At 42.2% G+C, this 15975-nt stretch overlaps 1 protein-coding gene and 1 pseudogene across 1 annotated transcript in view; one reads left to right on the top strand and one right to left on the bottom strand.

Moving 5' to 3' along the window:
* RNF11 (ring finger protein 11) overlaps positions 1-15975 on the top strand; it is a 36833-nt gene that overhangs the window by 6293 nt on the left and 14565 nt on the right. The gene's annotated exons all lie outside the window — the stretch shown is intronic.
* Positions 8027-8913, bottom strand: LOC129043754 (small ribosomal subunit protein uS5-like; annotated as a pseudogene).

The following is a 15975-nucleotide window of genomic DNA, read 5'->3' as shown; positions in this document are numbered from 1 at the left end:
CTAGAATGTACTGCTTATTTTTAAGCATGCAATGCTATAATGTTTTGTGGGGGATGGGCTTGTTTTTTAGAGATGGAATCTCACTTTGCCCAGGCTAGTTTGGAACTCCTGGGGTCAAGTGATCCTCCCACCATGTCTCCCAGTGTTGGGATTACGGATGTGAGTCACTGTGCCCTGCCTGTAATGGTATATTAATGCCTCATTTTCCTGATAACTTACGAAGTTAAATTTAGATAATTAAAGGGTTGTGTTTTTTTATTGGCATTTTGTTTACCATTTTGGTAGAAAATATCCCCAAATTTATTTCACATATCTTGGCCTTATTATACAGTTATTCAGCTTTTAACAATTTACCTTTTTGAAGTTTTATCCCTCCCCTTCTTCATGTTCAAGAAGTTCAACCTTCTTATTGAGGGGCAGATCAACTAACTCCACCTTTGTTAATAAAGCCTTCACTGACCGTTTTTTTTCCTGTCTCTGCTGATTTGTCATGTACAGTTTTTTTGTGTTTGTAACATTTATCTGGAAGTCATATATTGCCTTATTAGCTTTTGTTGCTTTAACAGTTGTTTTTCCACATCACAATTTCCTCAAGAATGAGAATGATACATTAAACTTGTAAGATATCTTAGTGGAGTAGAATGTTACCTTCCATATTGTAGACACTCAGTGAATATTTGATGATAGACTAAATTAGAACTGTGACTTCTTCACCTTGTAAGGTCACCATCATAATTGAAGTCCTCATCAGTTCTTACAGCAACATAATTGATGTCTCCTCCTCATTCATTTCATATTTCATACCATGTTGCCAGATAAATTTCATCCCTGATCAGATCACTTGCCTCATAATCCTTGATGATGATGATGATGATGATGATGATGATGATGATGATGATGATTATTTGGAACAGAGTCTTCATTCTGTTGCCCAGGCTGGAGTGCAGTGGTGCCAGCTCAGCTCACTGCAGCCTCCGCCTCCTGGGTCCAAGCAATTCTCCTGCCTCAGCCTCCCGAGTAGCTGGGATTACAGGCATGCACTGCCACACCCAGCTAATTTTTGTATTTTTAGTAGAGATGGGGTTTCACCATATTGCTCAGGCTGGTGTGCAACTCCTAACCTCAGGTAATCCACCCGCCTTGGCCTCCTGAAGTGCTGGGATTACAGGCGTGAGCCACCACATCCGGCCCTTAATGATTCTTTATTAGGACTAACCACTGAAGATATCTGACAGCATTCAAAGTCATGATTTGGCTCTATGTATACTTTTTCAGCTCTTCATAGCCTTGTGCTTCCTTTTATACAACCTGTATACTCCAGTCATACTGAGCAGTTTGCTGTATTCCATGTATGTCTTCTGCTTTCCTGTCTTTGCCCATTCTATATCCATTGCCCAGAATGTTCTTCCTTAATCCTTCCCAGTCTCATTTCTGATATCCAGGGCCCAGTTCAAATGCCAAGAATCCATGAATTCTGATTTCTCCTACATACGCTTTTCTTAATCTGAACTCCTTTATTACTTCATGCACCATTCTTAGGACACTTTACTCTTTTAATTTTAATTATTTGTGACAGTGTCACATCTACTCTTTTAGAATTCAAGTCTGGTTCATTTTCGCATTGCTAGAACTACGATTTTCACAAAGCAGGCACTTTAGTGAATGTAATGATCAGCATTTTGCTGTAAGAGTGTGTGATTGTATGGTTGTTAGTGTCTATTAAACATTCCCAGAATCCTGTGCTTTAGTGTTTGGACTGTCACTTCTAATTTATAAAGTACGTTGAGCTTTGGGAAAGTTAATTTCATTATATATTTTTTGAATTTTTTTTTTTTTTTTGAGACGGAGTTTCGCTCTGTCACCCAGGCTGGAGTGCAGTGGCGCGATCTCGGCTCACTGCAAGCTCTACCTCCCGGGTTCACGCCATTCTCCTGCCTCAGCCTCTCCCGAGTAGCTGGGACTACAGTTGCTTGCCACCATGCCTGGCTAATTTTTTGTATTTTTAGTAGAGACGGGGTTTCACCGTGGTCTCGACCTCCTGACCTCATTGATCCTCCCGCCTCGGCCTCCCAAAGTGCTGGGATTACAAGCGTGAGCCACCGCGCCCGGCCTAAATTTGGTTTTGTGAAGTTCAGCTTGCCTAGGTGACTTTTATAAATAAGTAACCAGTTATTTGTTATTTGTGTGACTCCGTTGTTGCAGGTTTTTTCTTTGTTTCTGCCTGATCTCTCATTCTGAATGTGCTTTAATAAAGGCTGATTTTTTGGCATTAAGATTGTATGCATCATTAAGATTAAGACAGTCTGTGTTCAGAGTTTAATTCTAGAGCTAATTATAGGGTAACTTGAGAAGATGGGATGATGAGTTACTTGGTACATAAGATATGAGCACTTGATTTTCTTAAAATATTTTTTAGGTAATACTTAGTAGAAACCTTTGTTGTAGAATTTTGATCTTTAAAAGTTTTAATAGAAATACTTAGGTAGATTGGGATTCTTTTTCTTTCTTTGAGACATAATCTTATTCTGTTGCCTAGGCTGAATGTAGTGGCATGGTCACGGCTCACTGCAGCCTCAACCTCACGGGCTCAAGCCATGCTCCCACCTCAGCCTCCTGACTGGCTGGGACTACAGGCGTGCAGCACCTTGCCTGGCTAATTTTTATTTTTTGTAGAGACAGGGGTCAAGCAGTCCTCCCACCTCAGTCTCCTGAGTAGCTGGGACCACAGGTGCATACCACCACACCCAGCTATTTTTTGTATTTTTAGTAGAGATGGGGTCTCACTATATTGCACAGGCTGGTCTCAAACTCCTGAGCTCAAGCAATCCCCCCACCTCGGCCTCCCAAAGTGCTGGGATTACAAGTGTGAGCCACCATGCCTAGCCAACAGCCTTTTTTTTTGGAGATGGAGTCTTACTCTGTCGCCCAGGCTGGAGTGCAGTGGTGCAGTCTCAGCCCACTGCAACTTCTGCCACCCGGGTTCAAGCGATTCTCGTGCCTCAGCCTCCTGAGTAGCTGGTATTAGAGGCAAGCACCACTACACCTGGCTAATTTTTTGTATTTTTAGTAGAGACGGGGTTTCACCATGTTGGCCAGACTGGTCTTAACTCCTGACCTCGTGATCCACCCACCTAGGCCTCCCAAAGTGCTGAGATTACAGGCGTGAGCTACTGGGCCGGACACCAACAGCCTATTTTTAATAACCCATATGAATACAGGACAGAAGTATATCCCTAACTCTGTACCTGAAGTAAGGTAATACATAAAAGACATATTTGCAAATGACTTGAGGCAAGAAAATAAATATAACACATCTCTAATTCTGATTGTATCTACAATCAACCTCTTATCACTTCCCTCTTCATGTGCAGAATTTACCTTGGCTGAGACACAGTCAAGAAAGAAGACAGGTGGCCAGGCACAGTGGCTCACACCTGTAATCTCAGTACTTTGGGAGGCCAAGGTGGGCGGGTCACCTGAGGTTAGGAGTTTGAGACCAGCCTGACTAACATAGAGAAACCCCGTCTCTACTAAAAATACAAAAATAGCCGGGCGTGGTGGCACATGCCTGTAATCCCAGCTACTTGGGAGGCTGAGGCAGGAGAATCTCTTGAACCCAGGAGGTGGAGGTTGCGTTGACGCTAGGTTGCGCTGTTGCACTCTAGCCTGGGCAACAAGAGTGAAACTCCATCTCAACCAAAAAAAAGAAGACGACAGGCTGCGTGCAGTGGCTCATACCTGTACACCAGCACTTTGGAAGGCCAAGTGGGGAGGATTGCTTGAGCCCAGGAGTTCGAAACCAGCCTGGGCAAAATAGCAAGATCTCATCTCTACAAAAAAATAAAAAATTAGTCAGGTGTGTTGGCACATGCCTGTAGTCCCAGCTACAGGCTGAGGCAGAAGGAGTGCTTGAGCTCAGGAGTTGGAAGGTATAATGAGCTGTGATGGCACCATTGCACTCCAGCCTGGGCAACAGAGTGAATGGGGGCATGGGGAAGGCCAGGTGTGGTGGCTCACACCTGTAATCTCAGGTGTGATAGGTAGGCTGAGGCGGAGGATTGCTTGCATCCAGGAGTTTGAGACCAGTCTGGGCAACACAGTGAGACTCCCATTTCTACAAGAAAAAATTTAGGCTGTAAGTGGAGAGTTATTCAGTGGGTAGAGTTTTCTGTTTTATAAGATGAAAAGTTCTGGAGATGGATAGTGTTAATGGCTACATAACTTTATGAATATATGTAATACCACTGAACTATACACTGAAAAATTGGAGCTGGGCTTGTGCCTGTGGTCCCAGTTAATCAGGAAGCTGAGGCAGGAGGGTTACCTGAGCCCAGGAGTTTGAGGCTGCAATGAGTTATAATTGAGCCACTGCATTCCAGCCTAGGCAGCAGAGTGAGACCTTATCTCTTAAAAAAAAAGGAAAAAATAATAGGCTGTAAACAGTTGATTCCTTACCAGTAACTTTTAATATTGAATTAACAAATATTTATGGTATTTTTAACATGCTCAGAGTTCAGGCTTTTCTCACCTGTGATCTAAATGAAAGTGAGAGTGAGGTGTTGAGAGAAGCCGGTGGAAATGTGAGTGAAAGATTGAGGAAGAGCTGGCTTAGATAGCCACAGTGTGTAGTTATTTTTTTTTTTAGAGACAGGGTCTCACCTTGTTGCCTAGGCTGGAGTGCAGTGGCTATTCACAGGTATAATCATAGCACACTACAGCCTCAAACTCTTGAGCTCAAGCCAGCCTCCTGGTTCAGCCTCCCAAGTAGCTGGGACCACAGGCTCATGCCACCACATCCAGTCAAAGTGTCTGAGATTTTTGTTTTTCAATTAGATTCCTCAGGTTAAATGGAAATATGTGGTTTTTTTTTGTTTGTTTGTAGAGACAGTGTCTCATTATGTTGGCCAGGCTGGGTCTTGAACTCCTGGCCCCAAGCGATCCTCCTGCCTCAGCCTCCTAAAGTGAAGTGCTGGAATAACAGGCATGAGCCACTAGGCCTGGCCAAAGTTGAAAAGTAAAGTGATAAGGGAGAAGTAAATGTATTTTGTCCTCTTGGAGAATTTGCTTGACCTATTGATTGTTATATTTAAATTGACCTATTGATTTTTATATTCAAATTGGCCTTTGGAACTCTTAGATGAGTTCCTTATTTTGACAATGAATGCGTGTGTCCCTATCTTTTAATTAAATTGCCAGCCTAGAGTGTACTCTCAGGGGCCAAACGAGTAATTATCTTGTTACTTAATCTAGAAAGCATACTGTAAGGTAACTGAAGGATCTGAAAGTGTGGGAGCGAAGAAAGCAACCCTCCAAATATATTTGTTTCTAAAACTCTTAAAATTTTCTGAACACTCATAAAGTTGAATGGCTTTAAGAAGAGTGAGACTTTATAATTGACCCAGTTAGTTAAAGTTACATGTAATTTTGTATAACAGTTTAAACCTTATTTTTGTGGAAGAAAAAGAAGCTGTTTACCATAACTGAGTAGCGAGGCCTTAAGGGTAAGAAATAGCATGCTTGATACCTAGTTTCTTCTTTTTTTTTTTTTTTTTTTTTTTTTCTGAGATGGATTTTCGCTCTTGTTGCTCAGGTTGGAGTGCAGTGTCACGAGAAGATACATTTACTGTATTTTCTTTTTCCTTTTTTTTTTTTTTTTTTTGGCCTTGAGATGGAGTCTTGCTCTGTCACCCTGGCTGGAGTGCAGTGGCACGATCTTGGCTCATTGCAACCTCTGCCTCCTGGGTTCAAGCGATTTTCCTGCCTCAGCCTCCCGGGTAGCTGGGATTACATGCGGCGCCACCACGCCTGGCTAATTTTGTATTTTTAGTAGAGACAGGGTTTCTCCATGTCAGGCTGGTCTCGAACTCCCGACCTCAGGTGATCCGCTTGCCTCGGCCTCCCAAAGTGCTGGGATTACTGGTGTGAGCCGCCGCGCCCGGCCTCTAGTTTCTTCTATCAGTTAGCAAGTATGTTTTAAGCTCCACGGGGAAGGGAGAAATGAGGAGTCTCTTACCCCTAGGAGCCTACGGTTAAGGGACAAGACATGAAGCAGTTATGAGGTCAGCATGAGATAGTATGTAATCAAGTATTAAATTGTTTCATATATAGTTTTGAAGTTGTGTGATCAGTTTGTGATAGGGCAGTGAATCACAAATGTACTTTTTAGCTTCTGAATCCTTCGGATAATCTTACTTGGAACTTGGGTATAAAAAATGAATAAAAACAACAGAGCTGCCCTGATTAAATTGAGTGGTGGAGCTTGGAGTCAAAAAGATAGCCTTCTGTATTCACAGGTTCCACATCCTCTGATCTATCCAATCACAGAAAATATTTGGGAAAGAAAACAATAAAAAATAATACAAAAGATAATACAAACTAAAAAAAATGTAGTGTAACTATTACATAACATTGTATTAGGTATTATAAGTAATCTAGTGATGATTTAAAGTATATGGAAGGGTGTACACATTGTGTGCAAATATGCCATTTTATATAAGGGACTTGGGCATCTGAGGATTTTGGTTTTCAAGGATTTTGGAGTCAGTCGGGTGGGACTAATTATTAGATGGTGGACGTGAATTTGGAGGTCATTGAGTTGTGTAATTTTGTACAGTAAAAGTTATGTGTGTGTAAGTTTTAATTAAAATGTATTATACAGAAACTAGTGTATCTTTAACAGGATATCTTGAGTTTCTTTTGATTGACTGATTGATTGGTGGATTGACTGAGATAGGGCTCTTGCTGTGTTGCCCAGGATAGCATTGGGCTCAAGTGATCTTCCTGCCTCAGCCTCCCAAAGCTCTGGGATTACAGGTGTGAGCCACTGCACCCAGCAGGTTTCTTAATTACATAGGCTGGTGCACTTGCAAAATATAGCCACAGCTATAATTTCCAAGCCCCCAAAAGGCTCCCTCCTGCCCCCTCCAACAGTTAGTACCTTTTTTCCAAAGGTAACTGTTGGTCGTTATGACCTCCTATCACCCATATTTGTTTTGTGTGGTCATGAATTTCAAACTGAATAACATTCTAGCATTGTTTGTGAAATTTGTGTTCTTACATAATGGTAGTAGTTCACATTCTTTTTCATTGCTATGCAGTATTCAAAATTGTGTAAATGTACCACATTTTATTTATTCATTCCATTATGTGTATTTGGGTAGTATCAATTTTTGGCTATATCAATAAAGATGCTGTGAACATTATACCTGAGCACCTATTTTGAGTATATATCCAAGGATAGAGTTACTGGATAATGGAGCCACGTGTATATTTAGTTTCTCCTGCAGCATTTTATTACAGACATTTTCAAAAATAAAGAAGAGTTGACAGAATTGTTTGAATACCCATATTCATTCCTACCACCTAGATTCTGCAGTAAACGTTTTGCTGTATTTGCTTTCACACATAACCTATTCATCATTCTCCTGTCAATCTATCCTGTTGATGTGTTTCAAAAATAAGTTGCCAAATAGTTTTCCAAGTGGTTGCACTAATTTTCTGCTTGTACTGACAATATGAGAGTTTCATTTGTGCCACATCTTCACCAGAAACTGGTATTGTCAATCTTTATTTTTGAAACTTTTTTCAGCCTTGAAGTATAATTATATATACTTATGATGTACACCATGGTGTTTTAATATATGTATACATCGTGAAATGATTACCACAGACAAGCTAATTTACAGATCCTTCACCTTACAGTTATGATTTGTTATTGTGAGAATATTTAAGATGCATTTTCATAGCGGTTTTCAAGTATACACAATACATTATGCTAAGCTGTAGTCACTATGTTATACAACAGATCTCCGGAATTGTAGATCTGTTTTATTTTAGACATTTTAATAGGTGTGTAGAAGTATAGAAATGCAGTTGACCTTTGAACAACATAGAGTTCAATAGCATGGGTCCACTTACAGTGCTAATTTGTTTACACAAGTATGTTGGAATTTTTGTTTGAGATTTGTGACAATTGGTTTTTTTTTTTTGCACGCTTAATTCACTTTATTTTTCTTGTATAAAAACCCTATGTTGTAGCCACAGCTGGAGCCTGGGTCCACTGCACGGAGACTGGTGTGGGTCTTGATGAGGTGGTCAGTGAATTCCTGATAGGGAGACTTGGTAAATACAGTCTCCTTCCAGAGGTCGGGGGTCAGGTAGTAGGTCTTAGAAATGGCATCAAAGGTGGCCTTGGCGAAGTTGCCCAGGGTGGCAGTGCAGCCCTGGGCTGAGGTGTAGCAGTCATCGATACCAGCCATCACGAGCAGCTTCTTGGGCACAGGTGCGGAGACGATGCCAGTGCCCCTGGGTGCAGGGATGAGGCGCACCAGCACAGAGCCACAGCGGCCTGTCACCTTGCAAGGGACGGTGTGGGGCTTGCCGATCTTGTTCCCCCAGTAGCCTCTGCGCACGGGGACAATGGAGAGCTTGGCCAGGATGATGGCCCCACGGATGGCAGTGGCCACCTCCTTGGAGCACTTAACACCCAGACCGACGTGGCCATTGTAGTCCCCGATAGCAACAAACGCCTTGAACCTGGTGCGCTGGCCAGCACAGGTCTGCTTCTGCACTGGCATAATCTTCAAAACCTCATCCTTGAGAGAGGCCCCCAGGAAAAAGTCAATGATCTCTGATTCCTTAATGGGCAGGGAGAAGAGATAGATCTCCTCCAGGGACTTGATCTTCATGTCCTTGACCAAGCAGCCCAGCTTGGTGACGGGCATCCACTCCTTATCCTCGGCCTTGCCTCCGCGAGCTCCGTGGCCTCGGCCCCAGCCCCGGCCCCATCCACGGCCGCGACCCCGGCCCTGGATGCCACTGCTGAAACCTCCGCGGAAGCCACTGTGGTTCCCCATCCCAGGGCCACCAGGGCCTCCAGGCCCCCTTGCTGCACCAGCGTCATCCGCCATTTGGTGTTTTCTTGGAGAAGAAAGGATTTGTGACAATTTGAATAAACTTAGGTGATTTTCATTTTTTGAAATATCAAAAAATTAAGGTATGTCTTGATGGATGCATAAAATACGTAGATACTACTCCATTTTATCATTTACTACCATAAAGCATTCACATCTATTATAAAAAATTAAAATCTGGGCTGGGCATGGTGGCTAACACCTGTCATCCCACACCTTCGGGAGGCCGAGGCAGGAGGATCACTTGAACTCAGGAGTTTGAGACAGCCTGGGCAGGATAGCAAGACCTCGTCTTTACAAAAAATCAAAAGAATTAGCTGGAGCCGGGCGAGGTGGCTCACGCCTGTAATCTCAGCACTTTGGGAGGCCAAGGTGGGCAGATCACTCGAGGTCAGGAGTTCGAGAGGAGCCTGGCCAACATGGTGAAACCCTGTCTCTACTAAAAATATAAAAATTAGCTGGGTGTGGTGGTGCTTTCCTGTAATCTCAGCTACTCAGGAGGCTGAGGCAAGAGAATTGCTTGAATCCGGGAGACAGAGGTTGCAGTGAGCCAAGATCGTGCCGCTGCACTCCAGCCAGGGTGACAGAGCAAGACTCCCATCTCAAAGCAAAAAAAAAAAAAAAAAAAAAAAAAAGAGAAAAAGAAAATACAGTATAACACTGTAAATATATTTTCTCTTCCTTATGATTTTCCTAATTTTTTTTCTCTGGCTTATTTCATAAGAATGCAATATGTTATACATGTAACATACAAAATATGGGTTAATCAAGTTTGTGTTATCCATAAGGCTTCTTTGGTCAACAGTAGCTTATTAGTAGTTAAGTTTTTGGGAAGTCAAAATTTAGGCCAGGCATGGGACATATACCTGTAATCCTAGGTATATGTCTTGGGAAGCCAAGACAGCAGATCATTTGAGCTCAGGAATTCGAGACCAGCCTGGGCAACACAGCAAAACCCTGTTTCTACAAAAAATACAAAAGTTAACTGGACGTGGTGGCGGGCGCCTATAGTCCCAGCTACTTGAGAGGCAGAAGCAGGAAAATTGCTTGAGCCTGGGAGGCGGAGGTTGCAGTATGCCAAGATTGCATCATTGCACTCCGGCTTGGGTAAAGGGAGTGAAACCCTGTCTCAAAAAAAAAGAAAAATTATATGAAGGTTTGCGACTGCACTGAGGGTTGAGACCCCTAACCCCCATGTTCAAGGGTCAACTGTATTTCATTGTGGTTTTAATTTGCATTTTCCCAGTGAGTAGTAGAGTTAACCTTTTCAAATGCTTGTTGGCCTTTCGGGTATTGTCTTTTGTGAAGTATTTTGTCCAGTTTTTATGTGTGTGTGTGTGTTTTGTTTTGTTTTGTTTTGTTTTTTGAGACGGTCTTGCTCTGTTGCCCAGGCTGTAGTGCAGTGGCGCAATCTCAGCTCACTGCAACCTCCGCCTCCCAGGTTCAAGCGATTCTCCTGCCTCAGCCTCCCAAGTAGCTGGGATTGCAGGCACCCACCACCAAGCCCGGCTAATTTTTTTTGTAGTTTTAGTAGAGATGGGGTTTCACCATGTCAGCCAGGCTCGTCTCGAACTCCTGACCTCATGATCCACCCGCCTCTGCCTCCCAACGTGCTGGGTTTACAGATGCGATCCACCACGCCCGACCTTGTCCAGTTTTTAATTGGGTTGTCTGTCTGTTAAAAACTTGATTTGTAGGAGTTTAAAGTATAATTTACTAATAAAAAAGAATGGTAATTGTTCTCTGCATAATATTTAGAAAATAAGGCCGGGCACAGTGGTTCAAGCCTGTAATTTCAGTGCTTTGGGATGCCAAGGTGAGAGGATCCCTTAAGGGAAGGAGGTTGAGACCAGCCTGGGCAGTATACTGAGACCCCATCTCTACAAATAATATTAAAAAGTTAGGTATGGTGGCATGCACCTGTAGTCCCAGCTACTTGGAAGATTGAGGCAGGAGGATCGCTTGAGCCCAGGAGCTCAAGGTAACAGTGAGATATGATCACACCACTACACTCCAGCCTGGACAACAGCAAGATCCTGTCTCTTAAAAAAAAAAAAAAAAAAAAGGAAAAGGAAATAAAGAATAGAAGGAAAGTAGAGATTGTGTTAGATCCTAGAATATAAAGATAAATAAAATGATCTCCATGTTCTCTGTACCCGCACTCTAGAGAGGGATGTAGGTAAATGGATATAAAATACACTGCCATAAATTTTATGAAGAAGAATGTTTAGGGTGCTATAATTTGCTCAACACTTCATTATTTTTGCTTTCTTGATATTTTAAATAATACTATGGATGTTTAATCGATAAAACACTTCTTGTTTTAGAATATTTAATTAGTATAAATTTTTTTAGGAATTGCTGGATCTGGCCAGGCCCAATGACTCATGCCTGTAATCCTAGCACTTTGGGATGTTGAGGCGGGAGGATTGCTTGAGCCTAGGAATTGGAGACTAGCCTGTACGACATAGTGAGGTCCCATCTCTAAAAAAAAAAGGGAAGGAATTGGAAGGAATTTGCTAAATCAAAGGATGTGAGGATTTTAAAGCTCTACACAATCAAACAATCGGATCATCCTAAATAATTTATTGAAACTGTGGAAAAATAATGTTCCACAACGAAGCATACCTCTTTGGTGACCAAAACGTGGCATTGATGAATATTGGGGGGTTCCCCCTAAAACTTTAACCCCCTTTGTGTTAGCACATTCATGAGATAATTCTGTTGACTAGGTTATAGTTTTGTTTTTTTTTTAATCAAAGAATAAAACATGGTCTCCTTGATTAGAGTTAGATATCCCTTGCTAGCTCCTTGAATGAATGAATTTTTTTTTTTTCTGTTTTTGAGATGGAGTCTTGCTGTGTTGCCCAGGCCTGTAGTACATTGGCACGATCTCTGCTTACTGCAACCTCTGCCTCCCAGGTTCAAGCAATTGTGCCTCAGCCTCCCGAGTAGCTGGGACTACAGGTGCATGCCACCATGCTTGGCTAATTTTTTTGTATTTTTAATTTTTTTTTGAGATGGAGTCTCGCTCTGTCACCCAGGTTGGAGTGCAGTGGCACGATCTCGGCTCACTGCAAGCTCCATCCCCTGGGTTCAAACGATTCTCCTCTCTCAGCTGCCTCCCAAGTAGCTAGGATTACAGGCACGTGCCACCACTCCCAGCTAATTTTTGTATTTTTAGTAGAGAGGGGATTTCACTATGTTGGCCAGGCAGGTCTTGAACTCCCAGACTCAAGTGGTCCGCCCACCTCATCCTCCCAAAGTGCTGGGATTACAGGTATGAGCCACTGCACCCGGCCATTTTTTTGTATTTTTGTAAAGGCAGAGTTTTGCCACGTTGGCCAGGCTGGTCTGGACTTCAGGCTGCCCTGGCCCCTTAAAGTGCTGGGATTACAGGCATGAGCACCCAGCCTAGTTCCTTTTTCAAATGGATAGCACATAAGTATATGTTGGCTCTTACTAACTTTACTCTGGGAGAAAAAAACATAGCTCCAATTTTCTTTTCATTATAGGCTCTTTCTTGAATAGAATACTTGCATAGAATAACAATAGCTTATACATTGGTGAGGGGAGTGTTTACATTGCCTCCAACATACTGTTTAATGCATAACATACATTATTTTATTTAATTATCACGTAGTATCTTTAAAGAGGAACTATATTATTTTTAATACTATTTATATGCTATATAATATGTATATATATGTTTCTACTACTTATATATCATGTAATATGTACATTATAGCTGACATAGAGACTAAGCAGTTTGTACTCTGGATAAATTTGTTACATTTAATTTTTTATTTTTCTTTTTAGTGACAGGGTCTCACACTGTTGCCCATGCTTGAGTGCAGTGGCACAATCATAGCTCATTGCAGCTTCAAACCCTGGGCTCAAGCGATCCACCTGCCTCAGCCTCCTGAGTAGCTGGGACTAGAGGTGCATGCTACCACACCTGGCTAATTTTTGTCTTTTTGGCAGAGACAAGGTCTCGCTGTTTTTCCCAGGCTGGCTTTGAATTCCTGGGCTTAAGCAATTCTACCTTGGCTTCCCAAAGTGTTGGGATTACAGGCGTGGGCGACTGCACCCAGCTGTGTTTCACTTTCTTGCTGGTGTTCTTTGAAGCACAAAAGTGATTAATCCTGATAAAAGCCAGTTTGTCTATTTTTTTCTTTGGGGAGCTTTTGATATTTTCAAGGAGGGGGTCAAACTTCATTCTTTTGCATGTGACTAGCCTGATGTTCCAGCACCATTTGTTGAAAATTGTTTTCTTTTCTCGTTGAATTATCTTGGTATTCTTGCCAAAGATCAGTTGTCTATAAATATGAGAGTACATTTCTGGACTCTTCTGTTCCATTGGTCTATATGTCTGTCCTTAGGCTAGTACTGTACTGTAGCTTTGTAAGTAAGGTTTGAAATCAGAAAGTGTGAGTCTTTTTTTTGTTGTTGTTCTCCCTTTTCAGGATTGTTATGGCTATTCTTAGTCCCTTGTATTTCCATGTGAATTTTAGGATCAACTGTCAATTTCTGCAAATGAGCCAGCTAGAATTTTGATAGAGCTACATTTAATTTTTTTTAATGAACCTACATTGACATATTCAACGATTGCTCAAACATTATCACCCCAAACCCACTGTTTACCTTAGAGTTCATTCTTGGTGTTGTACATGGATTTGCCATGTATAATGACATGCATCCACCATTATAGTATCATATGTGTAGTTTTACTGCTCTAAAAATTCTCTGTGTTCCATCTGTTCATCCCTGCCCGCAACAGCTGACAACCACTGATGGTTCTGTTGTCTCCATAGTTTTGCCATTTGCAGAATGTTGCATATTTGGAATCATACAGTATGTAGCCTTTTCAGATTGGCTTCTTTCATGTAGTAATATGTATTTAAAGTTCTTCCATGTTTTTCATGGCTTGATAGCTCATTTATTTTTTAGTGCTGAATAACATTTCCATTTGCATTGATATACTGTAGTTTATCTATTTACCTACCGAAGGACACTATAGTTACTTCCACATTTTGATAGTCATGAATAAAGCTCCTGTAAACATTTGTTTCTGGGTTTTGGTTGGATGTATTTTTCAACTCCTTTGGGTGAATACCAAAGGGTGCAATTGCTGGATCAAATGGTAATAATATGTTTAGTTGTGTGAGAATTATCAAACTGTCACCCAAAGCATACCATTTTTGTTGTTGTTGTTTTTTGAGATGGAGTCTCACTGTCACCCAGGCTGGAGTACAGTGTGGCGTGATCTCAGCTCACCACAACCTCCACCTCCCTGGCTCAAGCGATTCTCGTGCCTTAGCCTCCTGAGTAGCTTGGATTACAGGCACACACCACCATGCCCAGCTAATTTTTGCATTTTTAGTAGAGACGGGGTTTCACCATGTTGGCCAGGCTGGTTTCAAACTCCTGACCTCAGGTGATCCTCCCTCCTTGGCTTTCCAAAGTGCTGGGATTACTGGCGTGAGCCACCGTGCCTGGTCGCAAAGCATACCATTTTGCATTCCCACCAGCAGTAAATGAGAGTTTCTGTTACCACACATCCTTGCCAGGACTTAATGTCAGTGTTTTGGATTTTCACCATTCTGATAGGTGTATGTGGTATTTTTTGTTTTAATTTGCAGTTCTCAGTGCTTCTCTGTACCTCCCACCCACCTTATTTGGGACAGGATGGCTGGAGGGGCTGGAGTTGGGTAGTTCTCTTTCCCCAGGTAGGTTAAGCTCTGGTAAAAGTTTCTCCCAGAACTTTATATTAAATTAAAAGTTTCGCATGAGGATAAGACTTATTAGGAGCAGAATGCTCTGGCATATTTAAAATGGTTTATTTTCCTCTCCGCCTCCTAGAAGCACTCATGTGAGGACCTGGTAGAGGTTTTAGAGGTAAAAGTGTGGGGGCCCCATATGATTGGGTCCACTTGGAGTTTTTATTTTAATTTTTTTTTTTATTTACGTTTTTTGTTTGTTTTTTTGTTTTGGAGAGTCTTGCTCTGCGGCCCAGGGTGGAATACAGTGGCACAATCTCAGCTCACTGCAACCTCTGCCCCCTCCGATTCAAGCCATTCGTGTGCCTCAGCCTCTCTCGAGCAGCTGGGATTACAGGTGTACACCACCATGCCCGACTAATTTTTGTATGTTTTGTAGAGATGGGGTTTCGCCACATTGCCCAGGCTGGTCTCAAGATCCTAGCCTCAAGTGATCCGCCTGCCTCAGCCTCCCAAAGTGCTGGGATTACAGGCATGAGCTACTGTGCCCAGCCTTGACTTTTTAATAATAGCCATTCTGACTGATGAGATGGTATCTCATTGTGGTTTTGATTTGCATTTCTTTTCTTTCTTTCTTTTTTTTTTTTTTTTTTTGAGACAAAGTCTGTCTCTGACGCTCAGGCTGGAGTACAGTGGTGCAATCTTGGCTCGCTGCAACCTCCTTCTCCCGGGGTCAAGCAATTCTCCTGCCTCAGCCTCCCAGGTAGCTGGGATTACAGGCACCCGCCACCACGCCCAACTAATTTTTGCATTTTTAGTAGAGATGGAGTTTCACCATGTTGGCCAGGCTGGTCTCGAACTCCTGACCTCAGGTGATCCACCTGCCTCGGCCTCCCAAAGTGCTGGGATTACGGGTGTGAGCCACTGCACCCAGCCAATTTGCATTTCTCTAGTGATCAGTGATAATCGGAATGGCATGCAATTTACAACATTAGTTGTTTATTTCTGGAATTTTCCATATAGTATTTTCAGACCATGGTTGACCACAGTTAACTGAAACCTTGCAATAAGTGGGGACTACTGGAGATCCTCTTCATTTTAAAGATGAAGAAATAGGTTGGGCAGTAGAGCAGGGCAACTAGGAGAAATGCATTTAAACAATAGGGATAACTGCACAGTGAGGCAGAAAATGTTATATAATACACTAGATTTGGCTCAAAGGCAGTCACAGGAGCCTCTAGGAGTTCATTTCCAGTAGAGTCCAGGAGAGGAATGGGATATTGGAATTCAGTAGGTTATACAGTGATACTTGAAGTAATGAGACTTCTTTAAAATGAAATGGG

Source organism: Pongo pygmaeus, chromosome 1, assembly GCF_028885625.2.
Source record: "Pongo pygmaeus isolate AG05252 chromosome 1, NHGRI_mPonPyg2-v2.0_pri, whole genome shotgun sequence".
NCBI classification, from domain to species: Eukaryota; Metazoa; Chordata; class Mammalia; order Primates; family Hominidae; genus Pongo; species Pongo pygmaeus.
The sequence above is the reverse complement of the archived record's forward strand: the minus strand, read 5'-3'. Positions and strand labels throughout refer to the sequence as shown.